Source organism: Delphinapterus leucas, chromosome 6 (genome assembly GCF_059928025.1).
Source record: "Delphinapterus leucas isolate spDelLeu-1000000601 "Yukka" chromosome 6, BTC_Dleu_Yukka2, whole genome shotgun sequence".
In the NCBI taxonomy this organism is placed as follows: Eukaryota; Metazoa; Chordata; class Mammalia; order Artiodactyla; family Monodontidae; genus Delphinapterus; species Delphinapterus leucas.
In genome coordinates this window covers 106,168,544-106,179,684 of record NC_143134.1, presented here as the reverse complement: position 1 = coordinate 106,179,684, position 11,141 = coordinate 106,168,544, and the positions used below count along the sequence as shown (strand labels likewise).

The following is an 11,141-nucleotide window of genomic DNA, read 5'->3' as shown; positions in this document are numbered from 1 at the left end:
ACCGGGGCTGGGACAATACCGCCTCCAGGCAGCTGGACAGGACCGTGGCTGTCTCCCCAAAAGAGACTCCGGACTGATCTGTGTTCCCAGTGCTCTTCCCACCTGCTGAGAACTAATCCCTTATCTCTCTGCTGGCCCTGAGGAACCCCAAACACCCCAGGCTTCCGAAAGGCTTTATCTCCTCTTTCCAGGAATTCGGCTCAGCCCCTCTGCTCTCTCCGAGGTGCCACTGGGTAGCTGCTACCCAGCGCCCAGGCAGGCTAGCCCCCGGTCTCGTTTCCATGTTTCCAGCCTGCCTGGTGAGAGAGCCAGAGCTGCTGATTCTTCTCCCTCTCGCTCCCTGGGCTTCTGTCTCACAATTAGAAAAACCAAACCGTTTGCGTTTGCGGAGCAAAGCAAAAATCCCACTTTACTAACAGCTGCTCCCAGCCCGGGGCAGGAGGCGAGGGGAGAGGGAATTCCTACTTTTGCAGTAAATTGTATGCAAATAAGTTCTTTTCCTGGCAGAGAGCAGGGAGTGAGCGCGTCTTTCATGAGCTAACCCTGTTCCGCTGGGAGGGCTGTTCCTTTAATTCACCAACTGAAAAAGTGGGAAAGGATGTCTGGAGGCGAGGCGTCCCATTACAGAGGAAGGAGCTGGCTATATAAGCCAGCCAAAGCTGGCCGCACTGGCCACAGCCTGCCTACTGTCACAAGCTCTCCCGCGCGCGCAGACACACACACCCCCGCCTGTCCACACAAAGACAGCAGGCTCGGGGTGACACTGGGGCAGCGCACCGGGAGCCCCGCTGCTCACATCCAGGTACTTATTCCATGGAGCTGGTTCACTCAAGGATCTAGGTCTTTCCTAACTCCAAAAAGGTAAGTCTGTTTCATCCCATTTCCAAAGATGTGATACACTGTTTGCATTTCCGGGACCAAATAGGTTGTGGTGTCCTAATTCTGAAACTTTTGCTTTATCTTGGCTGCTGGCAAAATGGGGTATTTGCTGTGATCGGATGCACCTTGACTTGTTTTCTACTTGCCCCCTTCCAGTCTTGTAGATTTCTGTCTGCTTGTTTTAGTTCTATGAATAGTTCCACGTGCAAGGAACTTTTTAGGAAGTTTTTATCTCTGTCCTTCTTCTGAGGGAAAGTAAGAATTTACTCTTAACTCCCTACCTGGCTGATTCACCTGTGAATATTTTTGTTTGAGCGTTAAGGAAGTAGAGTTTGAAAGTGGAGTTTGCTCATGGCCTTACTTTGGGGTGGGTTGGGGGAGACTGATAGACGATGGTAGAAGAACAATAAAATTTTACATCTCAACAGCCTTTACCTTACAGTTTACAAAGGGTTGTGTATCCATCCTTGTGTTCCCCAATATCCACCTTGTAGTCAGACATGGAAAGGAATGAGGGCTGGGGGACAGAACAGAGAAGGTAACTCCTAGGGCCAGGTGGAAAAGTGCAGACTAGGAGACAGGAGTGGTGGACACTGGCTTCTGGTCTGAAGGGCCGGGGGACTCCCCATGGATGCCTCCTGATTCATTGATCCCTGGGCTGGGTACCTGGGCATGTTTGGGGTGCTAGAGCCAGCAGTACCCCGTATTTTTCTAGAATCACCTCTCCTTCCTCATCTCTCATCGCAGAAAGCCCTGAGAAACAATTGCCTCTAGGGATGGGAAGCACACCTCCCCTGGCCGACGGTGGAAGGAACGCAGGGGTTTCTTGTTCCCAGCCGTGCTGTAAGGGGATTAGGAACTTGGGTTTTGAGGCCAGGGATCCTTTTAGTGTCCCCACCACCACCACACATGTGACCCTGATGAAAATATGTGACCTCTTCGAGCCTCAGTTTTCACTTCTCTAAAATGGGGACAATAACTTCTGTTGTCATTATGAGAACACGAAATATAAAGAGATTGGAAGAGCGAGGGCTCAAGAACTGGCAGTCTGGGTAGTCGCTGTCATTGCCCCAAACTGCTACCACTTTGGAAGTTAAAAGAGGCACTTAGCCAATCTTGGATTGTTTCTTCTGTGTTCCTCAGCCCCCATACCCCCGCTCCCTGTCTTTTTATCTCACCAGGTCTGAGGGCATCTCACTATCTGGCAGGTCAGATTCTTGGCTGTATTTTACAAGCTGGAGGTTATGTCAGCACAGGTTGCGAGAAAAGGGAGAAGCCTGGGTTGGATGTACATGTTTGAGTTTGGGCATTTGCAGATTCTAAAGCTGTCGGCTATAAAGTGCCATGCTGCCGGGGGACTCTGTGGAAATGCGTTCCGTCCAGAGGGAGAGCTGGACAGGGAGCCCCATTTGAAGAATGAACGCCTCTTTTTCATGTTTTTGTGGACCCTTTCCCCCTTTTTTATGGAGTTTTCCCATATATGCTTTAGAAATAAAACCTGCTGCCCACCCCAGCCAGCTTCCTGCTTCGTCCTGCAGTGTGGCAAGGCCAACTCAGGAGTGGGGAGAGCTTTGTTCGGGGCTATTGAAAGCTGTGAAATGTTCGCTAGCCTTGTGTGCATCCAGCCCTTGGAAGGAGATGGAAGTGAGTGTGCTCTGAACCTGTGCATTGCAGGGAGGTGATGGCATTTGGGGAAAGAAAGTGAATATGAATATTCTCTGAGTTGCTCAAACCATGTGAATTGGAAAAGGATTGAGAGGGGGGTTGCCAAACTCTACAGTTGTTAAAGATTATTTTTTTCTATGCTTTGCAAAACCCAGCTTCCTTATCTCGTCTCCCAGTAACTGCCTCCCCCGCCCGAAGTGACCAACTTTCCAGCCGGCAGCTTTGTCACCCATATAAAGAGGACGACCATCTATAGCTCATAGGGTGCTTGTGACCCTCAAGTGAGATAATATGTATATCAAACTTCGCACAGAACCTGGCACGTAGTAGGAGCTCAGTAAATGGAGATTTTCCTTGGTTTTCCTGCTTATCCATTTACTAGGACTTATCCAAGATTAATGTTCTAAGACAGTGGTTTTCAAAGTTACTTTTAGCAGTGGAAATATTCATTAAATGAAATGGAAATGAATTGGCAAGACCCTAATATATGGCAGGTAAATGTGGGCCCGATTTGATTGAAGCAGGGGCTGGAGGGTTCTAAAACTCACCCCACAGCTCTCAGCCTCTGGGACATTTCCCCAGAATCCTGAACACACAAAACACAGTTAAAAATCATGAAGCCAGGTGGTGTGCGTTCAGGCTGCAATTCTGCACTTTGACAAGGATTTGTGCCCCCTCCATGTCCAGTGGAAGTCCGAGCAATTTCCCAAGTAGTACGGTAGACAGACATATACGTGGGGAGTTTAAAATGCTTAGCAAAGAATGATTCTTTTAATTAATTGTAATGATAGCAATAGACAAATCATACGGAGAACCCACGCTCTAAATCTCTGTATACCTCATCTTACTAAATAGCCACAGGTCTCTGAGAAAGGGACCGTACCTATCTGACAAAGGCTGAAGAGCAGAGAGAATGAGTAACAGAACTCAGAGGGATGGAGCCGGTTTTCAGACCCAGGTCCCCGTGACCCCCAAATCAGGGCCCATTCCGCCACGCTCCTTCTGAATGCTGCCGCTTCTTGAACTGCCTTTAGAAGGGAAGAAAACGTTCTTTCTGACTAAATCCGCCCCTCCAGCCAGACTGTGGCCACCCATAAATGCAGCGGTAGCCTGATCATATAACCAGAATGGAATTTGGAAAGGGAATTCAAGCTGTCGGAATGAAAAACATATCCCCCTTAATCTTACCCTTTCTAATGCTCACAATGGTCTATGAACACCTATTCTCTCCTTCCCCCCTGGATTTCTACAAATAGCCATGTTTTCTTATAGGAAAAAATATCCAGCTGGCTTAATACATAAGTCATGCTGTAGTCACGGCAGTTTGAAATGCAGGGAGTAGGGAACAAACGTTTAGCTGATTTAATACACGACCCCTCTGTGATGATAATACACACACACACACACACACACACACACACTCAAAATAGTTAACGTGGAAGGTTAACTACATATCACATATGTGATAGGATGGCTTGCCTATGGTTTCTCATCAAATTCTCACTCTCACACTGCAAGTTATAAATTACTAGCCCCATTTTATGGCCAGAGAAATCAAGGCCCAAGGAGGTAAAATGATGCGTCTGAGGATTTCCATAAGAGGGAAGCAGAGTTGGCTTTGAACACAAACTTGTGGACCAAAACCCTACTCTTCTTTCCCTTATGCTGCACCGTCTCCTGATGTCAAGCTGGGCGGACCTCTGTGGGACCTTGAACGATGTCTTTCGGTGGCTGGCCGAGATGGCAGAGAAGCCCTCAGCAGGCATCGGTGTCTACTGATTTTGCAGAATAGCCCTGCGTGTATCACTTTTCATGGTGCTCAGAAAAGGTCAGCTCATGGTGGCAAAATTCTCTGCCTGGAAACAGAAACGTTCAAATTTCAAGCCCCGAGAGAGAGAAGAATGACACTAGAGGCAACAGTCAGGTCATTACTGCTGAGTTTCATGCCACCCTTGGCCGAGCTTGACAGGTGGGAGCTCTGACTGGGAAAGCAGGGCTGTACCTGTGCCTGCACCCTCTCTGAGAGCCAGGTGAACGGAGCATCTGGTTTTAAAAGAGCTGATTGGGAGATAAATTGAAATCAGTGTGCCCAGCCTCGGGGCAGTGAATCCCAGGATGGCCAGGAAATGGTTGTAAGCTCTGAGCCACAAGTCCCCCTGGGCTATGGTTCAATCACTTCTCACTTTAACATCACAGGGAATCCCCTTGAATTTAATCCCAGGCTAGTACGAACACCTTCAACATGTGGGAAACATTAGATGAAGGCTCCTTTCCAAGAAGGAAACCCCTCCAAACTCCTGCAAACTATAGGCAATAATTCCATCCGAGACAAAGAGCGGTGGCCTTACCTACCATAAGGGGTTCTACACACCCTATGACCTTCTCAGCAGAGGAGAAAAGCCTATGCGCCTACCTGATTCTAACCCTGGTGACCAGACTATTTTTTTCAGTTATGCCCTGAAGCCTTGTTCTGTTTCCTCCTCTGTTGTCTCATTTTTCCTGCCTCTCCTTAACTTTAGCAACAACCTAAGTTCAATACTTCATCACTCCCTTTGACCCTCCATCACGGAAAAAAATTCAAATGCCCACATTGAAAGCAGATTGTGAATGGAAAATCCCTTCCATGTGTATTTTTAGTCTATTTGTGAGTGAAAATGAAAAAAAATCATTTCATGCCAAGTTGTCTCAGATTTTTTTTTGAAATATCCTGAAATTCACAGGCCCTTAATTATGCAGCCATGGTAACTCAAATAGCTTTGGTTGGTCCTTGAACTTCCCCTATGTCAACAGCCAGAGATATTTCATAAACTCTGAAAGTAGACAGCTTGTTTCAGAATTAACCACTGACCAACTCTTACCCTGGAGGAGGTGAGTTGGCTGCTACCGAATTCTACGTGAACGTGTCTAAAACGTTTTTCAGGGAGGGGCTGATGGCAATAACTAATATTTGCTGAGTACTCTACAGGCATTATGCCATTTAATCAGCAACAATTGCTTCTAGCAAGTGTAACTGCCCCCCGAATTCAAACCTAGGGAACCTAGGGCTGGAAAAGTTTAAGTAGCTTCCCCAAGGCCGCTCAGAGGGTGATTGCCGGAGCCAGAACTCAAACTCACTTCCAAGTCCTGAGCAAGTGGTTATAACCGTCACACTCCACACTGAAATTCTGTTCATCTCTGACAACAGACGGGGCTGGACAGAGCGGAGCCCAGAAAGAGTCAGAGGCGTGTCTTTCAGACCTTAGTGTTATCTCCAGCAGGTGGCCACTGCAGCTCTCTCCAACTTGCTCCTTCAGGGCCCACTTCCTGCAGAAACGGTAATTAAATAAGTAGTGTATGATTTCAAGTGAACTATGTTTCCCCTACTGGGCTGGAAGCCGCAGGAGGGTGAAGCCCTCCTGCCAGCCTGAGACATGAAGCATACGCACACATAAGCAAGTGCTTGCCCTGCAGATGGGCATACACACCCCTCTGACAGTTCCTGCAGAGGCTCTGTGCTTCCCCCCACTGACCTCGGCACATCATAACTGCGCTGACGATGTTCTCCCCTGCCCCACCTGACTGTACGCCATTGAGGCCAAGATCATCAGTGAGGCAGGAGCCCTGTGTGCTGGAGCTCATTCTCCCCAGAGGTTAGCTACCTGCTGGCAGGTATCAGGTCCTCAGAAAGGTATTGTTGAAGAAACTCTGCTGTCCTAACGGAAATGAACAATAGCGCAACACCGCTTGGCTTCTGAACTGTGTCCTATGGTGAATGAAGCATTTTCACGTGCCAGATTTTTTTTTTTTTTTTTTTTTTTTTGGTACGCAGGCCTCTCACTGTTGTGGCCTCTCCCGTTGCGGAGCACAGGCTCCGGACGCACAGGCTCAGCGGCCATGGCTCACGGGCCCAGCTGCTCCGCTGCATGTGGGATCTTCCCGGACCGGGGCACGAACCCGTGTCCCCTGCATCGGCAGGCGGACTCTCAACCACTGCGCCACCAGGGAAGCCCCCCAGATAGTTTTAATAAAGCAGGATTCTAATGAATTTATAAATGTATAAAATAACTTTTCTGTGCATCACTCTCAGATTTTCCCAGCAACCAAATATTATTTCACAGTTAAGTAAACTGAGGCCACAAAAGGTTGTCACTTGCACAAAGCAGAAAGTGGTGGTATTGGGATTCCTCTCCAGGCACTCCCAAAACTGCCTAACTCCCAGAACTGTACTTCTTCCGCTGTGTCATTGGGTATTCAGGTATTATTCCCATTTTCCAGATGAGAATAGAGGTAGCAGGCTACTTGCTAGAGGAAGAGTCACATTTTTAAAGGGTGGTTCAGTAGAGAGGGTGATGCTTAATACAAATACGAGAATTGCCAGTGATAGACATTAGGCAAGGGGATACTTTGGAGAGGTTAAATTTAACCACCCAGGGATGTGTTCTGGGTAAAATATTTGGTAGGTAGAAAAAAAGATGGCAGACTGAATATTGAGTGCAAGTCAGTATATTTTGGTTGAAAGCTCTGTGCCTACGGATGCCACCCAGGGAAAGCCTGGCTAATAGCAGTGCCCTTGGGAACTCTGCTAGGCACTTCATGCAATATGCACACGCGTAACCTCACTGCAGAAGCGACACACCACAGCCAGCGCAACAGAACCTAGAGCAGCACTGAACTCCCTGTCAGCCAGAGACCCTCAGGAACACTGCGCCCAGGGTAGGCACCCAGATACAAAACAACAACAACAATAATAAAGCCCATGAGTACAACCAGACGAGGAAGCCATGACTTTCCACCTAGGGAACAGACAGTCCAGTAGAGGCAAATACCTAAGCAGCTCCCCCTGCTGGGGAGGTGGCTCATGGTGGGCAGAGACACCTTTAGTGCTGCCCCCAAGCAAGGGGCCTGCTCTCCGAGGAACTTAGGCCCTGGGTCCTGGGATGGTCACACAGAGGTAGCTCTATGCGGAGATGTCACAGAAGAATGCTCCAATTTATAGGTAGGGTGTTTAAAAAAAATTCCCTTCAACCCATAGAATGTTGAAACTGAAAGGGCTCATTGGTAACCTCCAAGCCCGGGGCTTGGAGACCAGACTTAAAAGGCTCTTCCGAGATATTAGGGGGCTGCCGTGGAGAGATGGGGAGGCCAAGCACTCAACCTCATTTCAACTAAAGCCCCTCCTCTTTTATCTGTTTTATGCACTGAGCCTCCTCGTGAAATATCATTTGATGAAAGAGTTCTGCGGCCAAAAAAAAAAGTTTTGGAAACCGCTGGCCTAGTTTATCTTCCCTCATTTTAAAGATGGTGAAACGGAGACACAGAGAAGGGAAAAAAAAAGTCCTTCTAAGATCTCATGCCATTTGGCAACAGGGTCAGCACTGAGTCCTAGGTCTTCTCTTGTGCTCTTAGAAGATGGGGGCAGTGTAAAAAATATCAGAGTTAATACATTCTTTAGAAAGGAAAAATTAGCAGATTTTTATTCTCTGAACAGCTTTAGCACACATAAACTGAGCCAAGGAGTCCTCTGTATTAGCGATCTATCGTTGCACAACAAATTCCCACAAAACTTGGATCATTTAGAACAACACACATTAATTACCCTACAGTTTCTGTAGGTCAGGATTCCAAGCACAGCTTAGATGGATGTCCTGCTTCATGTTCTCTCATGAGGCTACAGTCACAGAGTTGGCCAGGATTGGGGTCTCATCTGAAGGCTCAACAGGGGAATGATTAGCTTCCAAGCTCACTTGTGTGGTTGTTGGCTGGATTCAATTCCTTGCTGGCTGTTGGCCTGAGGCCACCCTCAGTTTATTGCCACATGGGCCTCTCCAACATAGCCATTTGCTTCATCAAAGCCAGAGAGAGAGAGAGAGAGAGAGAGCTTGCAAACAAGACAGATATCACAATCTTGAGTAGCCTGATGGTGGACGTGACATCCCATTACCTTAGCCATATTCTATTGGGAAGAAGCAAGCCTCTGAGCCATCCCACACTCAAGGAGAAGGAATTACACAAAGATGTGACCATCAGGAGGTAGGGTCGGTGGCGCCAATCTTAGAATTTGCCTGCTATTGCCTCCAGCACTCCACTGTCACGGATTCTGACAACTTCTTATCAATCAGTTCATCCAACCCAACTGCACTCGTATTGATTAGCAGTTGGTACTTATGGCAACCACTAGGGTGGACTGTGTCTTATTTAAGCTTCCTATCCATTTATGAGGTGGATCCAGGTATCTTGCATTAGATGTCATAGTTTACTGGGGAGCCATGATTCCTCTTGAATATAACCCCAGAGTAGGATCTTCCAAGGCAATGACTTCAAATGTATTTTATTCAAGGACAAGACAATTCAAAGGGGCCAAAACTGAAACTCACCCATTGTTCCCCCCTCCACAACCTATTCCTCTCTTAGCAGATATTATAATGAATACGATGCTCTAGGATTAATTCCCTCTCCTTTTCCAACTTTTGGTTACTACCTCATCATACACCAAACCTGTTGACTCTACTGCCTTGACAAGTAAAACAGTTCACTGCCTCTGACCCTCCCTATCATCAGGCTAGTTCAGGCTGCGGCATCTCACAGATGGACCACTGCAACAGTTTCCCCACTACTCCCCATCCACCAGCCTTCCCTTCCAATCTGTCCCTCAATGTTGGGTTGTAGAAATCAACATTCCTAGGCATAAAGTTTTCCAAATGGTTCTCTTTTGGCCATAGGAAGAATTCAGATCCCCAGCCTGGCACTCAGTTTTCTCCATGATCTGGCCCTGGTCTCCAAACAGACCTTGTAACTTCAGCTCTCATTCATGCTTTCCACACCAACCATTTCATGCTTTTTATGCCCTTCCAAATGCCATTCCTTCCTTCCTAGAATGTCTTTCCCTGTGGTTTCACCTACTCATATCCCTCTTCAGTTCAGGATCTACCTCCTGCAGCAGAGTAGATGGCCCTTCATGTCACCCCTTCCCACCCCGTGTGTCTCTCTCTCATCACTTCATCATTCTAGAATTGCCTGTCTGCTCACAGGTCAACTCCTCCTGCCAATAAAGTTTTAAAAAGGAGAATTTGTATCTAGTTTACCTAAAATCAAGTACAACTGGAATAAAACCCATTGTCTTCAACCACGGGCAGGAGTCCTTGCTGTGTCCCAGATTTGGACTTACCCTTCCTCATCAGAGTTTGTTCAGAAAGCCCGGAACTTGACATTGTTTTCATGCTTAGCCCTCTAGGCTCTCAGCTGTGCAGAGTGCTGTCATAACGCGTGACTGGGAAAGGCAGCCCAGCCCTGAGACAGGAAACCATCTCAGGATGCAGACTTCAAGGAATGCCCTTACTTTCAGAGGTGGCCCCTAGGATCAAAGTTTGAACTGCCTGGAATTTTGAAAAACCAGTACCAAGGACAGAGGAGGCCCATCTGGGGAATTTGAGGCTGAATCACATGAGACAGCAGAAAATCTGGCAGTTATAACACAGATCTGTCTACAACTAGTGGGAGGAAGGAGAGGGTAAAGGAGGGATGAAGATAAGGGGTTCTCTACCTTGGGGCACGGAGAAATTCACAGCCCAGGAAAAGGATTGCTTAATGGTTAAGAGTATGGCTCTGCCATCAGAAAGCTCTGGGTTTGAGAGCTTGCTATTTGCTCTAAGCCTCATTTTCTTCATCTGTATTAAAGGCAAAATAGTAACACCTACTCCATAAGGCTGTCGGGGTGATTAAATAACATAGTGCGAGTGCATTGCTTCGCACAGAAATGCACTCCATATCAGTATTCTACTGTTATTGCTGCTGTTATCTGTTGTTGAAGTAGTTCTTGGCAATAAGACTCCACTAGAGAAGCAGTTCCCAAAAGTGTGTCCTGTGGAACAGCCTTCCCATGAGATGCACCTAAAAAAGTGTTCAGTGGCTAAAAGAGTGGAGAACACTTGATACTGTCCTGTTCTTGGAGATTCATAGCTCATATGTTCGCTCAATATGTAATTCTAAGGGCTAGAGATACAATGGAAAACAAGGCATGCAAGGCTCTTTTATTCATGGAGCTTAACGGTGAAAGAGGTAGACAACAAAAAAGGAATCAAACTTAGAATACAATCTCCGGTAGATGCTTGCTAAGAAGAAATCTAAAACGAGGTAAGGGATCGGTCAATGGCTGGTGGTGAGGCAGGTGCTCTTTTAATTAGGATGAGACATGGAGATGACCTCTGAGCAGAGATTTGAATGAAATGAGGAAATGAGCTCGGTAAGAGTGGTGGGGAGTTAGGATTTTATTCAGAGTGTGATTAGAAGCCAATGGGAGATTTGAGGTAGAAGAGTGCATGATCTGAGAAATCCTACAGCAGTTAGCTGTTCAGCTTTGTTTAATCCAGTACCCTCAAACTTATTTGAACACAAACACCCTTGTCCACAGAACATCTACCTAAGAACGTCTTGGAACATAGTCTGGTAAATTCTGCACTGGAGCACAAGGCTTCATAGATTTTAAAAGGACTGTAAATTTGCTCTCTAGATCTACGGTAAAAAGCCAAGCAAACCATTTGAGCTGAAACGGGCATGCCCAGAGTGGGAAAACCTAGCTCCAGAGGTAGAGACAAGGAGAGCGTCACCCTAATTAGCAGCTC

General features: G+C 47.0%; 1 protein-coding gene across 6 annotated transcripts in view; it reads left to right on the top strand.

The window, feature by feature from the left end:
- Window positions 1-519: 519 nt before the first annotated feature.
- The window catches only part of TNC (tenascin C), a 93,777-nt gene continuing 83,155 nt past the window's right edge, over window positions 520-11,141 (top strand). For 2 of the 6 annotated variants that reach the window (XM_022578915.3, XM_089913662.1), the window contains exon 1: window positions 520-861. The gene's annotated coding sequence lies outside the window, so the exon portion shown is untranslated. The remainder of the gene's footprint in view (window positions 862-11,141) is intronic. The other 4 variants (XM_089913663.1, XM_022578918.2, XM_022578917.3 and 1 more) reach the window with 4 other exon arrangements.